The sequence below is a fragment of the Phyllobates terribilis genome, unplaced genomic scaffold (genome assembly GCF_046119375.1).
Source record: "Phyllobates terribilis strain yellow unplaced genomic scaffold, ASM4611937v1 Scaffold_3__8_contigs__length_932513732, whole genome shotgun sequence".
Taxonomy (NCBI): domain Eukaryota; kingdom Metazoa; phylum Chordata; class Amphibia; order Anura; family Dendrobatidae; genus Phyllobates; species Phyllobates terribilis.
This window is the reverse complement of record NW_027362763.1, coordinates 710,407,082-710,427,834: the sequence shown is the minus strand read 5'-3', so window position 1 is coordinate 710,427,834 and position 20,753 is coordinate 710,407,082. Positions and strand designations below refer to the sequence as shown.

Here is a 20,753-nt window from a genome sequence, read left to right as displayed (position 1 = left end):
ACTGCGGCAGCAGGCGAAGCAGGGAGATCGCAGTGCTGCCGATATGATTAGCGATATTCCCGGACAGGGGGGCCCTCTCCTCTCCGTACAGGACCCAGGGGGGTTGGGCGGCGGGGCTTGGTGGGCGTGGCCATCAGGACCTGGGGCCCACCGGGGGTTCTCCCGATCCTCCGGTGGGCCAGTCCGCCCCTGCACGCATCAATAAAAAAACCTGTGTACATATACTCTCAGTGTCTCCCTTTTGTGCAACTTGCTGTCTGCTGCCTGTTGTCGAGTATAATCTGTCCCCAGCAGAGACACAGACAGACTACAGGAAGTGGCGCAGGGGCTTTGCTTTTCTGCTCCTTCTCTCTTGTCTGCCCAATTGCTTACAGTTCTTCTACTCAGACATAATTGTGAATTACTGCAGCTGATCAGCAATCACTGATTGGCGGCAGCAGTCATAATTTATGTCACAAGAGTTATGGCAGAAGATGGCTGAGTGTGGAGGAGTAGAGCCTTTCCAGGTGGTAAGTACCATATACATTTTTTTTTAATTTATGCAGCACAATGGAGCAATTAATAAGGGAAAAAAAACAATTGCAAAATAAACTATGTCACTAAAAAAATACAACTTGTCCTGTAAAAAAAAAAAAAACGTTCTTACTGCTATGTAAAGAAAAATTATAAGGTCTTTTTCAGTTCTTTTCTCGTGCAGATTGGTGTTGATCAGTATGGAGGATCTGTTTATCAGCCATTTTTTTATTCCGTGTGTCTGGGGTTTTTTTTGTGGGGACTTTAATAGGTACTTGTTCTATCCAGGAAAAACACACATGTGAAAAAAGAACATGTGAATTAGGCAAAAGTGTTATATATTTTGGAAGACAGACATGGAAAAAATAAATAAATAACATGTCCTGGAGCTTAAGAGGTTAAAATCAGAACTTGATTTCTAGACTTACAAACAATTTATCGAATTGGTCAATGTTGTTTATTTCTGGATTCCAGCTAACATTCACTGATGCTTCCTCTTTTAATTTCCTGCTCCTCTACTTCAGAAATGCAAATTTTCCTTTCTTTTACTCTAATGTCTACAATGCCCAATACACTAAGATGGTAAAATCAATTAGTTTTAATTTTTTTTTGGGGGGGGGGAACAAGTATTTTTTATGGTAGCAGACATTGTCACAATCTGACCCCATTCACTTGGGGCACATGGCAGTGTGCAGTGGCACATGGCGATCTTTGGCACATGGCGATTACAGAGAGGAGGGGCAGGTGAAAGTTGGAGAACTCAGGAAAGTTAGAGACCAGACAGATAGAGGTAGACAAAGGCATATTGAGCTGCAGCTTCTAGAAAATGTTTTATCTAACTTCAGTGCTGGAGTCACAGCCACAGAGCTCAGTGCTGGATTCACAGCCACAGGGCTGAGTGCTAGAATTTCTAAAAAGAACTAGCTACATCATTGACCAGCCCTGTTATGAGTCACCGGAGTGGAGGTATGTGGGCGTGACTTGTGTTAATACAACCAAATACCAAAGTATGATTATTGTCAATCCTGGTAGACACAGTGCGCTGTGGTTCTGTACTGTTACCCACCAAAAAACTAAGTGCTCCCTTTCCTAAGAGACAAAGCCAACCCTGCGACATCAGGTTTAGTACATTTCTTCTGTTCATCCTATTTATTTTATGTAGATGATTATACTGTATTGTTTTGTCCATTTTGTAGCATCTTACTTTTTGGATTAAATATATAAAAATTGAATAGCTCCGTTCCTCTTGCTCTATATACCACATCCCTGAAGCAATAAGCTATCTGTCACGGGTGTCCAAAAGGCCTGTATAAGCAATTGGTGGTGGCAGCTAGTTCCTTTTGTTATTGTGGAGTTGGCAGTGACCGTACCATAGTGAATATATATACCTATTCCATATATTGGAATAGGACGTGTACATACTAAACGCTCACTGTGAGTTCCCTAATAAGTGGCCTAGTTGGGTAAACAGCCGCGGCCTCGTTCATCGCTCGATTGCATAATTGTCCTGATGATTGGAGGAGTGTTGTTCCCTGATAAATTGGTACTAACCGGCGGGAGATCTGCGTGATTCCCCCTTTTGATTCCTTGACAAATTGGTGGCAGCGGTAGGATCTGCATGATTTCTCAGCTGTTCTCCTTGACAAATTGATCCTAGATCCCAGTGCTGGATTCACAGCCACATAGCTCAGTGCTACTATAACATATCTTACGTGCAGCTATGTAATGTCATCCGTGATGTTGCTTGCTGCTTCTGACCAAGTGCTACATAGAGACAAGAGAGCAGAAAGCCCTCAGTTTTGTGTGCTGTGCATGCAAGACATTCAAGTATCTAGTCCCCGCCCACTAGCTCAGAGACAACTGAAGATTAAGAGAGAGAGGCTGCAGCGGGGAAAACTGTTGAAAATCCAGGATACAAGTCATATAATGACCAGAAGTAGTGTTATACCTCATGTACACAGCCAACAGCTTATTCTGAAAATGTACATAAATCGACAGGAAGTTCTTTTATTGTAAACATAAAAAATACATATAATTAGCAATGCAGTAATTTGTATTCACCTGCCAGATAAAGTTAACGTTACTTATGACGTTACAAGTGACGTTCATGACGCATCCTTTGGACAGGTCATCAATATCGAACCATTGGGGGCCCGAAATCTGGCAACTCGAAAAATACGCCGCTCTGGTCAATGGGCAGCGGCCAGTTCTGCATTTCAGCCCTTATTCAAGGATAGGTCATCATTATCTTTGCCCATAAAACCCCTTTAAGGTCCAAAAGAGCACTGTTCTTAGGGCATGTTCACACTGAGTTTTTCGGGCTGAAACTGAGCGGAAACTCTCCAAATCTAAAAAATGTGGAGTTTCTGCTCAGTTTCATTCCAAAACTCAGCAAAAAGAATCAGACCAAGATTCATCAAAACAATTTTGCCAGAATTGTGGAATTAATTGCTTTGAAAAGTCACAAAATTCCTGCGCAACTCTGAGATGGCATGACGTCACAGCTTGTCTAATTCACCAAGCAATGTGGCATCCCCTACGGCAGAAATTTTACTCCAGTCAGATACTAGAGTAAGATTTCTGGTGTAGCGCATAGAGGCGCATAATACTCATCAGACGATCCTTATTCATTAAGACGTGTGCGCCTGACTCCTACATACCCTCTGGATGAGTCAGGCCTGTGTGTGCACTTACCCTTGAGGAATTAAAGTTGTCTGTAGGGAGCTCCCCTTGATGGCGCTGGTGTAGATAATTAGTATTTTATTAATTTACTCTTTGTTAGTGCAAATACCCTTCGGTTGGTCAGTTTGTCCTTCTCTCACCAACAGCCAGGGGTAACTATAATGGGTGCAGGGGAAGCAAGTGCACCCAGGCCTTTGAGTCTAGGGGGCCTAAAAGGTCCCTTTGGCCCATATGAAAAAAAACATTGCTATTAAAGACTTGCAATAGTTGGGGGGCCCCGTTGGAGCTTGTGCATCGGGGTCCACAAGCTTCAAGTTACGCCACTGGCCTTAAAGGCGTGCTCTAATGAGGTCATAAGTACACCTCTGGCTTTTACATAGGCAGCCATATGATCTGGCAGACTGAAAGGCCACCATCTACTATATAATCGGCATATCCCGTCTGTCTGTCCGTCCAGGAAATCCCGCGTCGCTGATTGGTCCGGCTGCGGCAAATCAGCGACGTGGGATTTCAGAACAAGATGACGGCCGTTAGCGGCTCATCTGCCGCACGGAGGTCAGCGGCGATGTAGCCGGGAGATGACCGGCGCTAGCCGGTCATCTCCCGGCTGCTCGCAGCAGAAGTACCCCGACCGGCGGCCTAGGTGGCGCCGCTCCCCCCTTCACACTTGCCATCGGGAGATCAGCGGCCCTCCCAGCTGCTCGCAGCGGAAGTACCCGCACAGGCAGCGCCGCTCCCCGGTCCTCACTAACACGGTTCGCTGATTGGTTGTGGCCGAGACCAATCAGCGATATTGGCGCGAAATTTAAAACACCGCTGTCCTGAATTTAAAGTAGTGCACAACCCATTTAAACACTGCTTCGCTGATTAGTCGCGCCCGGTCGGCCGCATACATATTCTAGAATACCCGATGCGTTAAGAATCGAGCCACCATCTAGTGAAATACATAATCCCTCTGGCCAGACATTCGCAGCCATCAGCTGATTGTCACAGTGACTGAAATCTAAAAGGTGTTGTCTCCAACGAGACAGTCGCTACAACAGCTTATCAGTGGAAATTTCTGAAGTTAGAATCACCATGATCCGCTGATCACCGGTTCGGGTTCAGAACAGGCTGGACTCATAGGACCACCCCCTTTAATGATTATTTACTGTTAAACTTCTCTTATTTTAAACCACGTATTAGCAAAATCATATGGATTATGCCAATTGATCCAATATTGTATGGCTTATCGGTCTATCTTTTGGGGACAAAACCTCAACCTTGATGCCCCCAGCATCCAAAGTCCATGCTTAATTCTTTGGGAGACTGAACTCGGATTGTTGTGCGGGGCAATGAAGCCTCCTTTTCTGGTTGATAGGAGTAAATTTTATGCCAGAGCAGAAGTACTGTAGATATAAAGCAGATGTAGCGATAAGGGTTGGGTTTTATGAATCATTTATTGTGAAATGGTGCGCTTCCCAGAGGAGTGTTCTTTTAATGGAAATCAGATCCATGTACTTACATGTTTACCTATACATCCTAATTAGATGTTTGCTTTTTAAAAATTATTTTCTGGTATGGAATACCCAATTCATACACCCTACATTATGTGATTCTGAATTAAAGGGGATTGTCTTCAATTCTTAAATGAGGAAAGATGCAAAGTGCTTAAAAAAACAAGCAAATTTGTAATTTTTCTCTTGTTAAAAATCCTCTCCGTTCTCAGGAACCAGCTGATTTTTTAATTCCGTAGTTTACAGTTTGTTGCCTAGGTTACCGGATTCCTCTGCAGTGTATCAGAGGTGGGCTGTCTCCTAGACAGTGAGTGCAGCACTTACAAGCTCTTTGCTACAGAGCTTGTAAGAGCTGCTCTGAAAATGGCTGGATCACTGTATTAATGCAGCTTCAGTGCCCCAGCGCACATTGGAGAGCTCACAGTTCAAGCCAGCAACAACGGTGCTTATCTAAATTGTCAATCATCAGAGACCCCAAGAATTGGGCACCATAGCTTGAATGTAATAGAAGATCAACCTCTGCTCCATTCACTGTCACTGGTTTTCTCCGGCATTCACATATAGAATGAATGGGGCAAAGGGCAAACTTACGCCCCTCCATTCCATTCAAGATAAGGGCTCTGTTCTTAGGACTGTTTGGGTCCCAACAGTCGTCCCCCCAGCGCTCAACAAGTGTTTCCCTATCCAATAGGAAAGGATAACTTGTGATTTTAGCAACATCCCTTTAATAAAAGATACCATTCAAAAATGCAATTCTACGCTAAAACAGTCTCTCCCAAGTTGTCCACTACTTTTACATTGATGCCCTATCCGTGGGATAGGGCATCAATGTATGATCGGCCGGGGTCCCGCACGCGGCACCCCCGTTGATCAGCTGTCATCAGCACCGGCGGCGGTGGTCGCCAGACGGAACTGCTCACCTGCGGGGCTCCGCTGTCAAGTGGTAGTGGCCGCCGCGGTGTACTGCACATCTGAGGTTAACTCATTATCCAATCTAATATCTTTCCTCTATGAAGTTATCTAATACCGAACACCTTAAATATGAGTCTGTTTATGGATGATGTGGGAAATAAAACGCTGTAGAGATTCACTCTCTAAGGTAGGCATTAGGTAGCGTTCACACAGGCAATGCGGTTTGATCCAAACAGGTGCAGTTTTATTGCTTTCAAAAAATTCCAAGGGATTCAAAACCAAAACAGCCTCCTCTGGACAAAAAGATATAACAGCAAATAAACAGCTCATTCAGCAGGCACATACCTGTATGTCAGTGCAGGCTCATTCAAACAGATTACAGTCCTTTCTCCCGGAGCAAACTTTTCACACAAAAGAGGTACGGTCCTACCAGTCTCAGTATCACCTTCAGCCTGAGCTCCAGCAGCTCCCAGTGTCAAACAGAAGTATTCAACTCAAGGCACAGTTCACACTGAACAGGCTGCAGCTTCCACACGTTACTCTACAGCTCCAACACACAGACTGCTCAACTTTCCTAGCTGACCCATGCAGTCTCCATGCAGAGAGAAAGCCTAGCTTGTGTCCCTCACAGCTATAGCTCACATTTTGGCTAGTCATTCACTAGCTTCAAAACACTCCACTGTGCTCAACATGCAGCAGACTGACACAAGGTGAACCCATTTCCTGGTTTTTAGTCAAAGCTAGTCAGAGGCATGTAATCAAGACCTGCAGTGCTGGGATTTAACCCAGTCCTACCTGGCTTTGCCACAACACACATAAAAAAACAAGTAGTTTAAACAGTGTTTTTCCTGCTAAGATTCTGATCTTTTTGGTGAGAAAAATCTGTTGCACAAACTCAACATGTGCACATAGCCCAAGACATCTAAACTGTTGTGTTCTTCATATTATGCATATAGCTTGCAATATCACTGTATACATTTGTGTAGACCCTTTGCACTTGCTCACAGTCTTAGGCTGTGTGCCCACTATGCGTTTTTCAAGCGTTTTTGATGCAGAATTTCCGCAGCAGAAACGCTTTAAAAACGCTTGGTAATAGGTGCCCCATGACCCCCAATGAAAATCTGCATGTTTTGTGCCCAGAAAAATCCGCAGCATGTCCATTATTTGTGCGTTTCAGCATGCGGATTTGAGGTCCCAATGCATTTAAAAAACGCAAGTCAAATCCGCATGTAAAAACGCAGCAAAAACGCATGCAAAATCCGCAAGCGTTTTTGACTGCCAAGAACATGCAGAAACGCTGCATAAATTTTCTGCTACATTTCTGCATCGTGGGCACATACCCTAACAGATAGACCTGAAATCTATTATTACGTAATTTAATGACTCAAATAAAATTTTAAATTCTAGAAAAAATGCAGTTCTAAAAAAATAAGACAAAAGAAAAACTCACAAGTGCTCATACAGTTGTACTGAAGGGAAAAAAAAAGTTATGGCTCTTAAAGTGCAACAATGAAAAAAACATTTTTGTCAAATAGTGGAAAAGTCAATTCATTGCAATATGCTGTGCAGTGGAACCTCATGCAGAAAAGACACAGGATAACAAAATGCTGCACAAAAATATGCACTAACAATTTCGCTGCCGCTCTTAATCTCTATTTGCGGCATTTAAATAGCACAATTGCGTGGTGCATCATTCTAAAGACCGCCATCCTGCTGCTCTGATCTCATAGGGAATCAGTAATTTGACTCTATTTTATATATTGCAATACTATATCGTTCAATTGATGAAATGACCACAAGTCTCATAAGGGGACTTAAACAAAAAGTGAAAATTAATCTAAAAAAAAATAAGTTTTAAAAAAATATTATATACGCTTAAACCATTCCTTTTCCCCAGTTCAAAAATAAAGAAATATACATAATAAAAAAAACATATTTGGGGTCGCTGTGTCCATAAAGTCTATTCTAAAAAAAAAAAATAAAAATAAAAAATGAATTAACAAGGAAGGTAAACAATGCATCTTCCCCCCCAAAAAAATCAATAAAAAGATATCAGAATGTCATATGTACAGCAAAATAGTATCAAATAAAATGACAGCTCTCCTTATGGGTCACAGAAAATGGCAGCACAAACATTTTTTTTTTAATTTATTTATTTTTTTACAAAGTTTTGAATTTATTTTGACCACTATGACATAAAAAACAGCAACAAAAACCCACCACCTTATGAAAGTTTGTTATTGCCATAATGATAGTGATCGGAAGAATCGTGTTGCCAGGTCATATTCGCCGTACAATGAACGTTCTGAAAACAGACCCCCCAAAAAAACAATGGTGGTGCAATTCAAAACTACAACTTAGCCCACTACAAAACAAGCCCTCCTACGGTTACATTGATGGGAAAGGGGGAGTTAGAGCTATTTGAAGAAAAGGAGAGAAAAAAAAAAAAAACGCAACAAAAAAAGAAGACTTTGGTTGGCGGGAAAGGGCGTTACATGTGAAAAAAGGAGCCAAAAAGGGTGCATTGCCCTCAGCTAGACGCCTTAGAAAAAATGTTGCGGTTTGTGGGAAATTATTTTTATTTTTTTCTGTAATCTTATGTAATCCCTTTACGGTTTGTGTTCCTGCCCTTCCTCTTGACCTTACTTCACACTTATGTGAATCTACCTAAAGCAAAGCCAGAAGAACAAGTAGCAAAGTGTAATAAATAAATTAGGTCAGAAACAAACCTGGGGGGGGGGGGGGGAAGAGTTTAAAAAGGAAGTGTAACTAGTGAAGAAAAAGAATATATAAAGTAAAAGTATATGTAATCATAAAAATACAATATCCACGGACACAAAGAGGTTGTCCACTACTTTTACATTGATGGCTAATCCTTAGGATAGGTCATCAATGTCTGATCGGCCGGGGTCCGATTTGAGAGAGCTTTCTGGCGTCGGACATGCCACTTGTCATATGCTCCAGATGCAGAAGTAAGCACCTCTTCATGAATCAGGAGCATCTGACTCCACCGTCCCCCTTCATGAAGACATGCAAGAAAATTGCGGGTTGGGATGAATTGGGGTCTACAGCTCTTGTATCCTGCATTTTTGTAAACGATTGTCAGAGCTCAAGGGTAAAACAGCCAGATCAATGCTGATTCTTGTAAATCGGTGGCCTCTTAGATGTTGCATCTCAGCTCACATCATGTTGCAGGGTTTTTTTTAAAGGTGTGCTCTGAGACTAATACAGATTTTAATCCTAAATATCTATTTAATGTAATAATCTAATCACTTTTCTAATATACTTTAATTAAAAATTTCTTGCCTTTCCTTCTCTAATCTGATTGCTTTATTTTTATTTTTTTACCTACACCAGTACTGATTACATTTTGTTGAGAATCCACAGTGCATGCTGTCATACTCAAATGTAACCTCATAGTAACACTGGTAGTTGTGGACCCACTTTGCCACAGGCACTTACCCTGGAGGGGCGTGACTAGGTGTCTACCGGGTCTTCACTAGGGCCTCTGATGGTGAGGATAAGCTGGGCCGCCGGTAGACACCAGATAACACTCCAGGGCAGTGTCTGGACCTGCAGCTAACTGGAGGGTCAGAGGTGTGGGTAAAAGGTACAGGAGGGTGAGTCACAAGCATAGTCAGACGGTTCAAGGTCGGGGCAGGCAGCAAGGGTTCACAAAACAAAGCCGGAGTCAGGGATGGTGTAGTCAAACTGAGCGGGTAAGCAGGCTGGGTTAATGACGGGAGACAGAATATGGAGAAATACATAAACGGGTGCTAGCAGGCTAGGAACCAATGTGGGAGGAGATGCTTAATATAAACCCTGATGGCAAGGGATAGGCCAGGGAACCTAATCTCTGCAGAACACAGAAGGGTTGAATTCCTGCAGAGACTGGCTATGCCCCCCTAAAGCAAATGGAAACTACATGCCAATGCAGAAGTGCTGAGGATTATTGCAACAGGCAAACTCAGTGAGAAAGACTGACATGAGGAGAAGTCACGCGAGTTACCACCATGACAGTCATCAGGGGGCAGACAATGCTGTCACTGCCAGTGTCATCAGTGACGTACGTTTCAAGGGCCAGGCTAGTCCTTGCTCTACTTAGCATGCGTCGGTTGCCAACTCTAACAAATGCTCAGTACAAGCTCCTTTGTCAGTGAGCAATATTCTTATCAAAGCGCAGTAACAGTGGCATCCCTCTCTGGCTCTAATGTAAAGTGACGAGCCGACAAGAGAGCGCACTGTCAGTGAACATTGTAAGGAGAGAAAGCGGTGAGAAAGGACCAGCCAACCCCTGAAAGGGGCTGGTCTCTGCTTTCCTTGCTTCCCGCGTTCAAGGTCATCAAAACGGAAGCAGTTAGAAAGATTACAGAGGGAACGATAAGAAGTTTTTTAAAACGTGTATTAGAAAAGTGATCAGATTATTACATTAAATAGACATTCGTTTCAGACCACCCCTTAAAGTAATCACAACTTCATTGTATTCCAATTACTGCAATTTTTATTTATACCTTTTATGTGCACAAAACTAACAGTGAATTGTGGTATAATCTGGGTTTTAATAATCAGGGATTAAATATAAGAACTTCACCCCTAAATTCAATGCCTTGTGTAAAGTCCTCTGCTCCTTAGAGACTCTTACTGTTGATAAATAAATCAGAAACTATATCATTCCATAAATCCCAGATTAGACTACAATCTAAAAAAAAAAGTATCCTACGACACCTCTGTCTCCAGAGCCTGCCAGTTATCTCTGCTTTCTAGAGATTACACAACTCGTGAGCTGCCAGCTGTATATCTAGGCGTGTTCAGGAAATATAACCTATGATTTAGTGTTTGGTCATTCTCTGACACATGTTCAAAATGCTGAAATAATTTAAAGGGACAGGCAACGATTCCTTTAATTTTTGAGTCTGAAGTCAAATGCATTTATAATTGTAGGCCAAGTTCACACGTTTAGATGATTTTGCAAAGCAAATAGTAATCGGAACTTTCAAAATCCCATTCACATTTTGCTGGGAAAAAAAGTCTGCAAGGAAATGGCAGCATGCTGCGGATTTAAAATCTGCAGTATGCAAATTGTTGGGTGGATTTTCATTGCAGATTTTACGTTATTCAACACTTTGCAATGGAGTAGGATCAAATCTGCTACAAAATCAGCAACACAACATGTGGATACATTGCAGATATGTGACCTAATCCACAGTGGAAGTTTTCTGATCATGGCCTCAGGTTTTATTCGCACCACACTTTCCTCCCAGTTCAGCACTCTATTATTATCCATTGACTAAAATAGGAAACGTTTCACTCCGTCTACCTCCTTTTTGGTGCTGCAAACTTTTCAGCTGGACAAAATTACAGTCTTCCTACCATGCTATTGTCCGGCTAAAATGGCAGACACCGCCGGAGAGCAGACCAACGGAGTCCGACGCTTCAAATTAGACTCCTTTCGCCTTACTGAAGCAATTGAATGCATCAAGGGAATGTATGAATACCACTTTTGGGGTATTTATACTGAAGCCCCCATTGCAGCGCTCAGCTGGGAGGAGAATATTGTGGAAATCCAGCCTTAATTTTACAATAGCTTGTCTCTGCAGAAAAAAGGCTGTCCTAAAACCAGGCAGCAGACAATGATATAAACAGCAGCCTGTACTCTGCTGATAGGCAGAATACAGGCTGCTGAAATATGAAAAAATAAAAAGGATTGCTGGTAATTCTAGTGCAATGATCTATTCACACTTTTAGTTTTAGTAGGCATCTGACAGGCATTAGTATAGAAAACTTGACTATAAAATTTTACACGCAGGTAGCCAGGATAAAAACTTTATTTTTTTTAACATATAAAACTATGGGGTGACACATGCCCCTGTATGCCTATACAAAGGAGTATCTTGAAATCTTCAGAGGTATACATCAAGCTATCCTGTTCATATTCCTTCGATGCACACTCATTTAGAAACTTGACAAAATGAGGTGGCAATGGCAGCTCAGGCCCATAACAAAACAGGAATTTGTCCCCCCCCCCCCCCATCATCTACAGTAAAATACAGTTTAGGCTATGTTCACATTACATTTCTTTCACATGCTTGTGGCTCTGTTAGGGTTTCCATTCGAAGTCTTTAAAAACAGGATTCGAGCAGAACCTCCGAGAGGGAATTTCACTATAATGAGACAGACGGAATCTCTTTTCACTCCGTCTAACCTCCTTTCCGCCAGTGTCTGTTTTTTTTGGTGTGCAGAAAAGCACCATCTACCACCTATATGTGCCCTCCTAAAAAAGGAAGGACACTGCTGGAAAGGGGATTAGAAGGAGTACAAATAGACTCTGTCTGCCTCACTATAGTGAATGGCAGCTTCGGCATTTTAGTAAAGATCACATTTTACAGGGCTCCCAGATGGAGCCACAAAGGTGGTCAAAACATCCGGCCTTACTGTTGTAAAGGGAACCTGTCATGTCCCCCAAACGCAATTAACCTGCAGGTATAGGGATAATCTGAAGGTTAATGGCGTTACAAAACTGCCCGGCCGGATTACTGAAAGAGCGGCTCCCTGGTGAAAATTAATTTCATTCCTCCAGGAAGCCACCAGCTTTCAGTCATACACAGGGGCCGCAGGCATCATTTACAGCATTGTGAGGGGCAGCTGTAAGTGCGCCCTGGCAGTCTGACAGCTCGCTGTACAAAGTATATATACACTGCTCAAAAAAAATAAAGGGAACACTCAAATAACACATCCTAGATCTGAATGAATGAAATATTCTCATTGAATACTTTGTTCTGTACAAAGTTGAATGTGCTGACAACAAAATCACACAAAAATCATCAATGGAAATCAAATTTATTAACCAATGGAGGCCTGGATTTGGAGTCACCCCCAAAATTAAAGTGGAAAAACACACTACAGGCTGATCCAACTTTGATGTAATGTCCTTAAAACAAGTCAAAATGAGGCTGAGTATTGTGTGTGGCCTCCACGTGCCTGTATGACCTCCCTACAACGCCTGGGCATGCTCCTGATGAGGTTGCGGATGGTCTCCTGTGGGATCTCCTCCCAGACCTGGACTAAAGAATCCGCCAACTCCTGGACAGTCTGTGGTGCAACGTGACGTTGGTGGATGGAGCGAGACATGATGTCCCAGATGTGCTCAATCGGATTCAGTTTTGGGGAACGGGCGAGCCAGTCCATAGGTTCAATGACTTCATCTTGCAGGAACTGCTGACACACTCCAGCCACATGAGGTCTGGCATTGTCCTGCATTAGGAGGAACCCAGGGCCAACCGCACCAGCATATGGTCTCACAAGGGATCTGAGGATCTCATCTCGGTACCTAATGGCAGTCAGGCTACCTCTGGCGAGCACGTGGAGGGCTGTGCGGCCCTCCAAAGAAATGCCACCCCTCACCATTACTGACCCACTGCCAAACCAGTCATGCTGAAGGATGTTGCAGGCAGCAGATCTCTCTCCACGGCGTCTCCAGACTCTGTCATGTCTGTCACATATGCTCAGTGTGAACCTGCTTTCATCTGTGAAGAGCACAGAGCGCCAGGGCCGACTTTGCCAATCCTGGTGTTCTGTGGCAAATGCCAAGCGTCCTGCACGGTGTTGGGCTGTGAGCACAACCCCCATCTGTGGACGTCAGGCCCTCATACCACCCTCATGGAGTCAGTTTCTAACCATTTGTGCAGACACATGCACATTTGTGGCCTGCTGGAGGTCATTTTGCAGGGCTCTGGCAGTGCTCCTCTTTTTCCTCCTTGCACAAAGGCGGAGGTAGCGGACCTGCTGCTGGGTAGTTGCCCTCCTATGGCTCCCTCCACATCTCCTGGTATCTGCTCTATGCTCTGGACACTGTGCTGACAGACACAGCTACCCTTCTTGCAACAACTCGCACTGATGTGCCATCCTGGATGAACTGCACTACCTGAGCAACTTCTGTGGGTTGTACTGTAGACACCGCCTCATGCTACTGTACCTCTAGGGGTGAGAGCAATGGCAAAATGAAAAAGTGACCAAAACAACAGCCAAAAAGGATGAGAACAGAGAAATAGTCTGTGGTCACCACCTGCAGAACCACGCCTTTATAGGGGGTATCTTGCTCATTGCTGATCATTTCTACCAGTTGTCTGTTCCATTTGCACAACAGCAGGAGAAATTGATTCACAATCAGTGTTGCTTCATAACTGGACAGGTAGATTTCACAGAAGTGTTATTGACTTGGAGTTACATTGTGTTGTTTAAGTGTTCCCTTTATTTTTTTGAGCAGTGTATATACATATATACACACACACACACACACACACACACATACGTGTGTTATTCCACTCTGCAGCCCCAATTACATTGTGTGTCTAGTTCAACATGAAAACTTTGGTGAAAGGTCCTCTTTAAAGAAGCGCTACCATCAACGTTTTTATCCTCTTAATATATTGCAGTCATCATATTATATAGCACTGTCACTTACAATTGCTCATTTTGCCTTTCTACCCAGCTAATTCTTCTCTTTTCCATTAGGTCTATGACATCACGTGATTAAAAGCGGACTAACTGAATCTTTCTAAGCTCTATGTAGAAACAGGAGGTCAATTTTCATGAGTCACTGCAAAAGTACCTGGAAGGGTGAAGTGGGAGTACCTGGGTCAGGAGTTGAAGGGGGGAATGATAAATGCAGGGACAAGAGACTTCCTGTTTCTACATAGAGCAGAGAACAGAGAAGAATTAGATGGGTAGAACGGCAAGAGGAGCAATTGTAAGTTCACAGTGCCATATAATATGATGATTGCAATATATTAAGAGGAAAAAAACTTTGATGGGAGTGCTTCCTTAAAGAACCACTACAGCGTTTGTTTTTCTTTCAGTGCTGGAGTGGCACTTTAAGTGTAAGACCCCTGCCCCCGGTGATATACTCACCGTTCGGTATCTTCCCCAGTTTTCAGCACGGCTCCGGTCCCGCATCGACATCTTGTGAGCGCAGCCAGAAGTCAGAAGCTCTGCTGACAAGCTCTCAATACAGGACTATGAGAGCCAGAAAGAGGTTCTCAGACTTGTATTGCAAAGTGACTTCAAGCATATTCCAGAATACACTTGATCGCGCCGGCAGGTCACATTTCACAGGAGACGGAGCGGCTGGAAAACTGATGAAGGCGGCGGAAGGTGAGTATATGACAGGGGGCAGGGGACTTACCTTTAAAGCACCGCTCCAGTGGTGCAATAAAAAAAACGCTGGAGTATTGCTTTAAGTATTGTAACCCTACTGGGGTATCTGTTCAAGTACTCATCATCACTCCTCCTTCCCCGTGATGTGAATGTGGGGTGCTCTAGTGAATCCCAGCCACAAGCTAGGCATCATAAAAAAATCATGATTTTTACTATATACTGCAGTATTGGAGTATTGCATTACATAGTACAGACAATCAAACAATCGTACATTTACGTCTCATAGAGGGACTAAAAAAAAGTTAATATGTAAAAAAAAGAAAAAAATCCCAAACTATTTTTATAATATTTTTAGGAGCTAATAAAGCTAGGTTTTGACTCTCCACTTTTTTCTGCATCCAAAAAAAATTAAAGGAATTAAAAAACTGCTTCTGGAATTAAAATCATCGCTTCTGGATAGTAAAATTGATTTAAATATTTAACATAAGATAAATTCTGTAGAATAAAGAAAACTAATTTTAATAATAAATAATAATAAAAAAAAAACACTTCAGCACTACCACAAAAGCTGCAATGAAAAATTACCAAAACATCAAAGGGTCTTATGTACTCCAAATCATACCAATAAAAACTTGCCAAGCAAATAAATAACCCTTATATACATCCATCAATGGAGAAATAAACACATTTATGGGTCTTGGAAAATGGCAACATTACCAGTAGTTTCTTCTTTACTTACAAAAGTTACAAAGTAAGCCACTAAATGTAAAAAAACATACAAAACTACATAAGTTTGGTATTACCATAATCATACTGGGAGCTAAGGGTAACGTTTCTCCTAGTGTAGAGTGACCAGCCAGGCCTGGAACGTCAGAGTGAGGAGACTTATATGCCATGCATGCTCCTCTGGGCAATTTGCATATATGCATAATCATACAGACATGGAGAATCATGCTACCAGGTAATTATTATTACATAATGGATGTCGTTAAAACAAAACTCGAAAAAACAATAGCAAAAATACAATGTGTATGTTTCACCCCATTTGGAAATTTGTTCCTTTTTTTCCTTATAAAAATTCAAATTTGCTGAAATATTAGAGGTTAAAATGGGTTTTTAGTTATATCAGCGGTTAAAAGGTCCATGTGGAGACACCTTATGAATCCAGTAACCCTTGAAACATTTACCAGCAACACCAAATGGGAGATATTTTAGGGTTTTATCATGTGATGGTGGTTGTTACACCAAAGGGTAAATAGAAATTACATTCTATGGTGTGAACTGGGCTCATCGAGTTCATTGCTCAAAGGCAACCAGCTGACCAGCTTTTCCAGTTTAGCTCAAGTCTATGTAACCCTAACTCCACTTTTAGAAAATGAACATAATTCATGAAGCTCTCAGTGATGATAGAGGTTTACATTCCTATGCTCAGCGAGATTACCCGTCACTCCTCCAAAGTCTCCTGTTGACCCTGTGTGGATGGAAGGGCCAAAACCTTTCCCTTCTCAATGACCTGCCCATATGGGGTAGATTAATGCATCTCTCTCACATCAGGGATGCTTTTAAACCTTTTGTAAGAGAATACATTTGTTTTAGGGTGAGTTCACACTGAGCAGAAAGTCTCCAATCAAAACTAGTAGTTTCTGAAGAGTTTCTGTTCATTAAAAAAGGCATTTGTGCAACTCCTAATGAGTGTATCGATACCCCATATGTGGTGGAAAACTACTGCTTGGGAACATGGCAGAGCTCGGAAGGAAAGGAGCACCTTTTGACTTTTGGAGAGCAAAATTGTCTGGAATAGATAGCAGACGCCATGTCACATTTGGAGAGCTCCTGATGCACTTAAACAGTGGAACCCCCCCCCACTGCTTCACAGAATTTTATAATGTTGAGCCGTGAAAATAAAAAATACATTTTTCCCATAAAAATGTTGCTTTAGCCCCAAATTTTAAATTTTTACAAGGGTAACAGGAGAAAATGGACCATACAATTTGTTATGCAATTTGTCCTAAGTACACCGATACCCCATATGTGGTTAAAAATTATTGTTTGGGTGCATGGTAAGGCTCGGAAGGGAAGGAGCGCTAGTTGAATTTTGGAGCGTCATTTTGGCTGGGATAGATTGCAGATGCCATGTCACATTTGAAGAGCCCCTGACATGCCTAAACAGTGTAAACCCCCATGTGACCCCACTGTGGAAACTACACTGCTCAAGTTTTTAATTTTTAAAGGGATAATAGGAGAAAACGAACAGTACAATTTGTTACGCAATTTGTCCTGAGTACGTCGATACACCATATGTGGTCGAAAACTACTTTTGAGGCACAGTGCAATGCTCAGAAGCAAAAAATTGGAGTTCAGATTTTGCTGGACTGGTTTGAAGGTGCCATGTCACACTGACAGAGACGATGAGGTGGAACACCCATAAGTGACCCCATCTTACAAACTACATCTCTCAATGAATTTAGCTAGAAGTGACACCACATGTGCCTCATATAATTATAGACCATTGGGCTGTGAAGAAAAAATAATTAAATTTTTACCACTAAAATGTTGCTTTAGCCCCAATTTTTTTAAGGGCTAATAGGAAAAAATTGACCTCTCAGTTTGTTGTGCAATTTCTCCTAAGTGCACCAATACCCTACATGTAATCGGAAACTACTTTTCAGGCACAGTACAAAACTCAGAAGGGAAAGAGCAACATATTATAGTGCAGATTTTACTGTTATGGCTTGTGGGTGCCATGACTCACTGGGGGAGCCCCTGAGGTGTCTGAAGAGCAGAACCCCCCCCCCACACACACATAAGTGACCCCATTTTACAAACTTCACCTCTCATTAAATTCATCTAAGGGTGCGATGGTCACAGAATTTTAAACCATTGGGTGGTGAAAAAAAATTTATTACATTTTTATCACATGAATTTTGTTCTAACAATTTTTTTCATTGTCACACGTGGAAATGGGTAAAAACGGCACCAAAATATATCCCACAATTTCTGCTCAATGTGGCAATACCACATATGTACTGCTTAGCCACACGACAAGACTCGGGAGGGAAGGAGTGCTATTTGACCCTTGGAGAACAAATTTTCACAGAATAGTTTGCGGACCCCATATATAGAGCCCCTAAGTGCCAGAAAAGCAGAATCCCCCCTCAAGTGACCCTATTTTGGAAATTACACCCCTCTGGGAATTTATCTGCAGGTATAGTGACAATTTTGACTCCATGGGTATTTTCCAGAAACAAGCAGCAATGGATATTGCTGAGTGAAAATTGCAAATCTGCCGTTGTAGTGCCCAGTATATTTTAGTCCTCATACATTGTGCCCAGCTCGTGCTTCTGGAGACATGCACCCCATAAATTAAGTGGGCTCTCTTTGCTACACTAATGCCAAACATGTGGATGCTAACTGCAGTTTACGTACACTGGGGCTCAGAAGAGAGGGGGGCATTTGGATTTAGGAACACAGATTTTGCTGGATTTCTGTTCGGGGGGAGGCATGACACTTTTCCAGAGCCTTTGTGCTACAAGTAATGTGGAAGCCCCTTATATTTCTGTTAACAGATGACAGACTTGAGTGGGGTCATTTTTTGTGGGTTGAGTTGAAGCTTTTATTGGTTGAATTTTGGGGTACAGAATATTTGGGTCAGTTCCCATTTATCCTGTGCTCTACGCTGAGCACTTGCATCTCCGAAATACATGATTCAGATGAAACACCTGACGGATTCATTCATTAATGAGGCAGCAGGGTTACTTTGCACTCTGTCTGGCCTCTATTCAGAAGTCTGTCTTTGCAAAGGTGCATAAAACTTTGGTTGACAGTGCTTTTGTGCATGTCTAAAAAGATGCATAAAAGGAATGGACACTGTCAGATCACAGGCCAGACGGAAGTTCAAAATGACTCCATCTGCCTCATTTATAGGGAATTTTCAGTCTGGAATTTTGTCTAAATCACGTTTTTCAGAGATTGACGCAGAAAAAACTACGCGAGCTCTCAGCGTAGAGTGCAGGATAAATGTGAGATAAGCCTTACTGTGATTTTTGGGAGGCAGAAAGACCAAATCAACAGCAGGTGAAGAATTTTACATTTTTTTTACGCTGTTCACCGTGCAGTATAAGTGATAAGATGTATTTATTCATCGGATCGTATGATTACAGTGATACCACATTTATATTGATTTTTGTTTGGCAGCTTTCACACTAAAAATGCTTTTTACCGCGAGGTACTTTGTCCCATGTCTTCTGGTATTGCCCGGTCCTTCGACAGTTTTGGTCTGAGGTTATGGGAGTTATGCGTTCTCTCAAATTAATTGTTTCAGATTTGACGGTAGTAGAGGTGCTTTTGTCCCTTCCCACAAACAACTTCCACCCTAAAAAACATGAGTTGGCCCCACTGATGTTAGGGGCTGCGAAACAACTGATAGCCTTTAAGTGGAAGCAGCAAGCCCTTCCAACTTTGGATGAATGGAAATGTAAAATGAGAGATCTTTTTAGGTTGGAGGAATTGACGAGTTGGGACTCCCTGACACATGAGAAATTTAGGAAGATTTGGGCCCCGTGGATACATTATACGGGGGGTATCACATCTTAGTCCCTGAGTGTCTGGGGGGTGTCACGGTGGTCAGCCGTGTATTAAATCACTGTTAAGTGTTGTGTACAATAATGCTAACTCTCCACATATATTGCCAAAATCCGCTAGGAGACTTGAGGATTTACGGCCCTGTGGGCTCTGGTTTGACAAGGGACGGATATCGCAATGTTCTCAAATGTATACTCAGCATTGGTTTATCTTGGGACTTTCTTTGATTCTAGGGTTGAACTAATGCTTTATTGATACTCTCCTGTAAATGGGAATGATTTGTTTTGAATTATTTTGAACTGTTTAATATTTCTCTGCTTGTTTAGAGAAATTTGTTAATTTTACTGTATTAAGATTGTGCAACGCAGTGCTTTTGTCTTCTTAACTATCGGAACTGATATGTATCTCTGTGTTGCATAGTATTTCTTCTTTATTGCAAAATTAAAAATAAAGAATTGAAAAAAAAAAAAAAAATGCTTTTTTACAAAAGAGGTTTTTTTGCATCACTATATTTTGAAGGCTATAGTTCTTTTTTACTTTTCTGTTGACAGAGTCCTGTGAGGGCTTGTTTTTATGGGACAAGTTGACATTTTTATTAGTACCATTTTTGGGCACAAAACATTTTTTCCTTGATTCCTATTCCGCTTTTTTGGAAGGCAAAATGAACTAAAGACAGCAATTCAGGACTTTTTTTTTCGTTGTTCACCGTGTTGTAAAAGTGATAAGATAGCTTTATTCTTCGGATCTGTGAGAATACAGAGATACCACATTTACAGTATATTGTTTTTGTTATGTTTTTTTTTCTGATTTTATACAATAAAAACTAATTTTATAGAAAAAAATTGTTTTTTGCATTGCTATAGCAATAGCTATAGCTTTTTTATTTTTCTGCTGACGGAGCTGTATGACTGCTTGCTTTTTGTGGGACAAGATAACTTTTTCAGCGATACCATATCTATTTACATGTGACTTTTTGAACATGTGTTATTCCACTTTTTTGTCGGCTGTATGATGAAAAAAAAACTGTTGTTTTTTTTGTTTTGTTTTTTTACGGTGTTCACTGTAGGGGTTAAATAGTGTGACAGTTTTATAGATCGAGTCTTTCCAGATGCGGCAATACCAAATATGTATTTATTGGCGTAATATTTTTCATTTTTTTTTTCCATTCTTTATTTTATGTTTTTTTTTTTTTTTTACTTTACTTAGTCCCTCCATGGGACTTCGACTTTTATTACTCTGATCACTGATATAATGCATTTTACCTGTCAGTGTTACACTGACAGAAGCCTGTTAGACCATGCTCCTGGCATGGTCTAACAGGCCACCATAGGTAGTAGACCCGTCATGACGACCTCGGGTTATCATGACAACGATCGGAACCCCGCGATGACGTCGTGGGGGTGCCAACTGCGTGGG

The 20,753-nt window shown here is 41.9% G+C and overlaps 1 protein-coding gene across 4 annotated transcripts in view; it reads right to left on the bottom strand.

The window, feature by feature from the left end:
* Positions 1-20,753, bottom strand: part of TRERF1 (transcriptional regulating factor 1) — a 153,082-nt gene that overhangs the window by 66,057 nt on the left and 66,272 nt on the right. The window contains exon 1 of one of the 4 annotated variants that reach the window (XM_073672016.1): positions 5,949-6,301. The exons of the other annotated variants lie outside the window; for them this stretch is intronic. The gene's annotated coding sequence lies outside the window, so the exon portion shown is untranslated. Of the gene's footprint in view, positions 1-5,948; positions 6,302-20,753 lie in introns of those variants that run through there. 4 annotated transcript variants of the gene reach the window in all.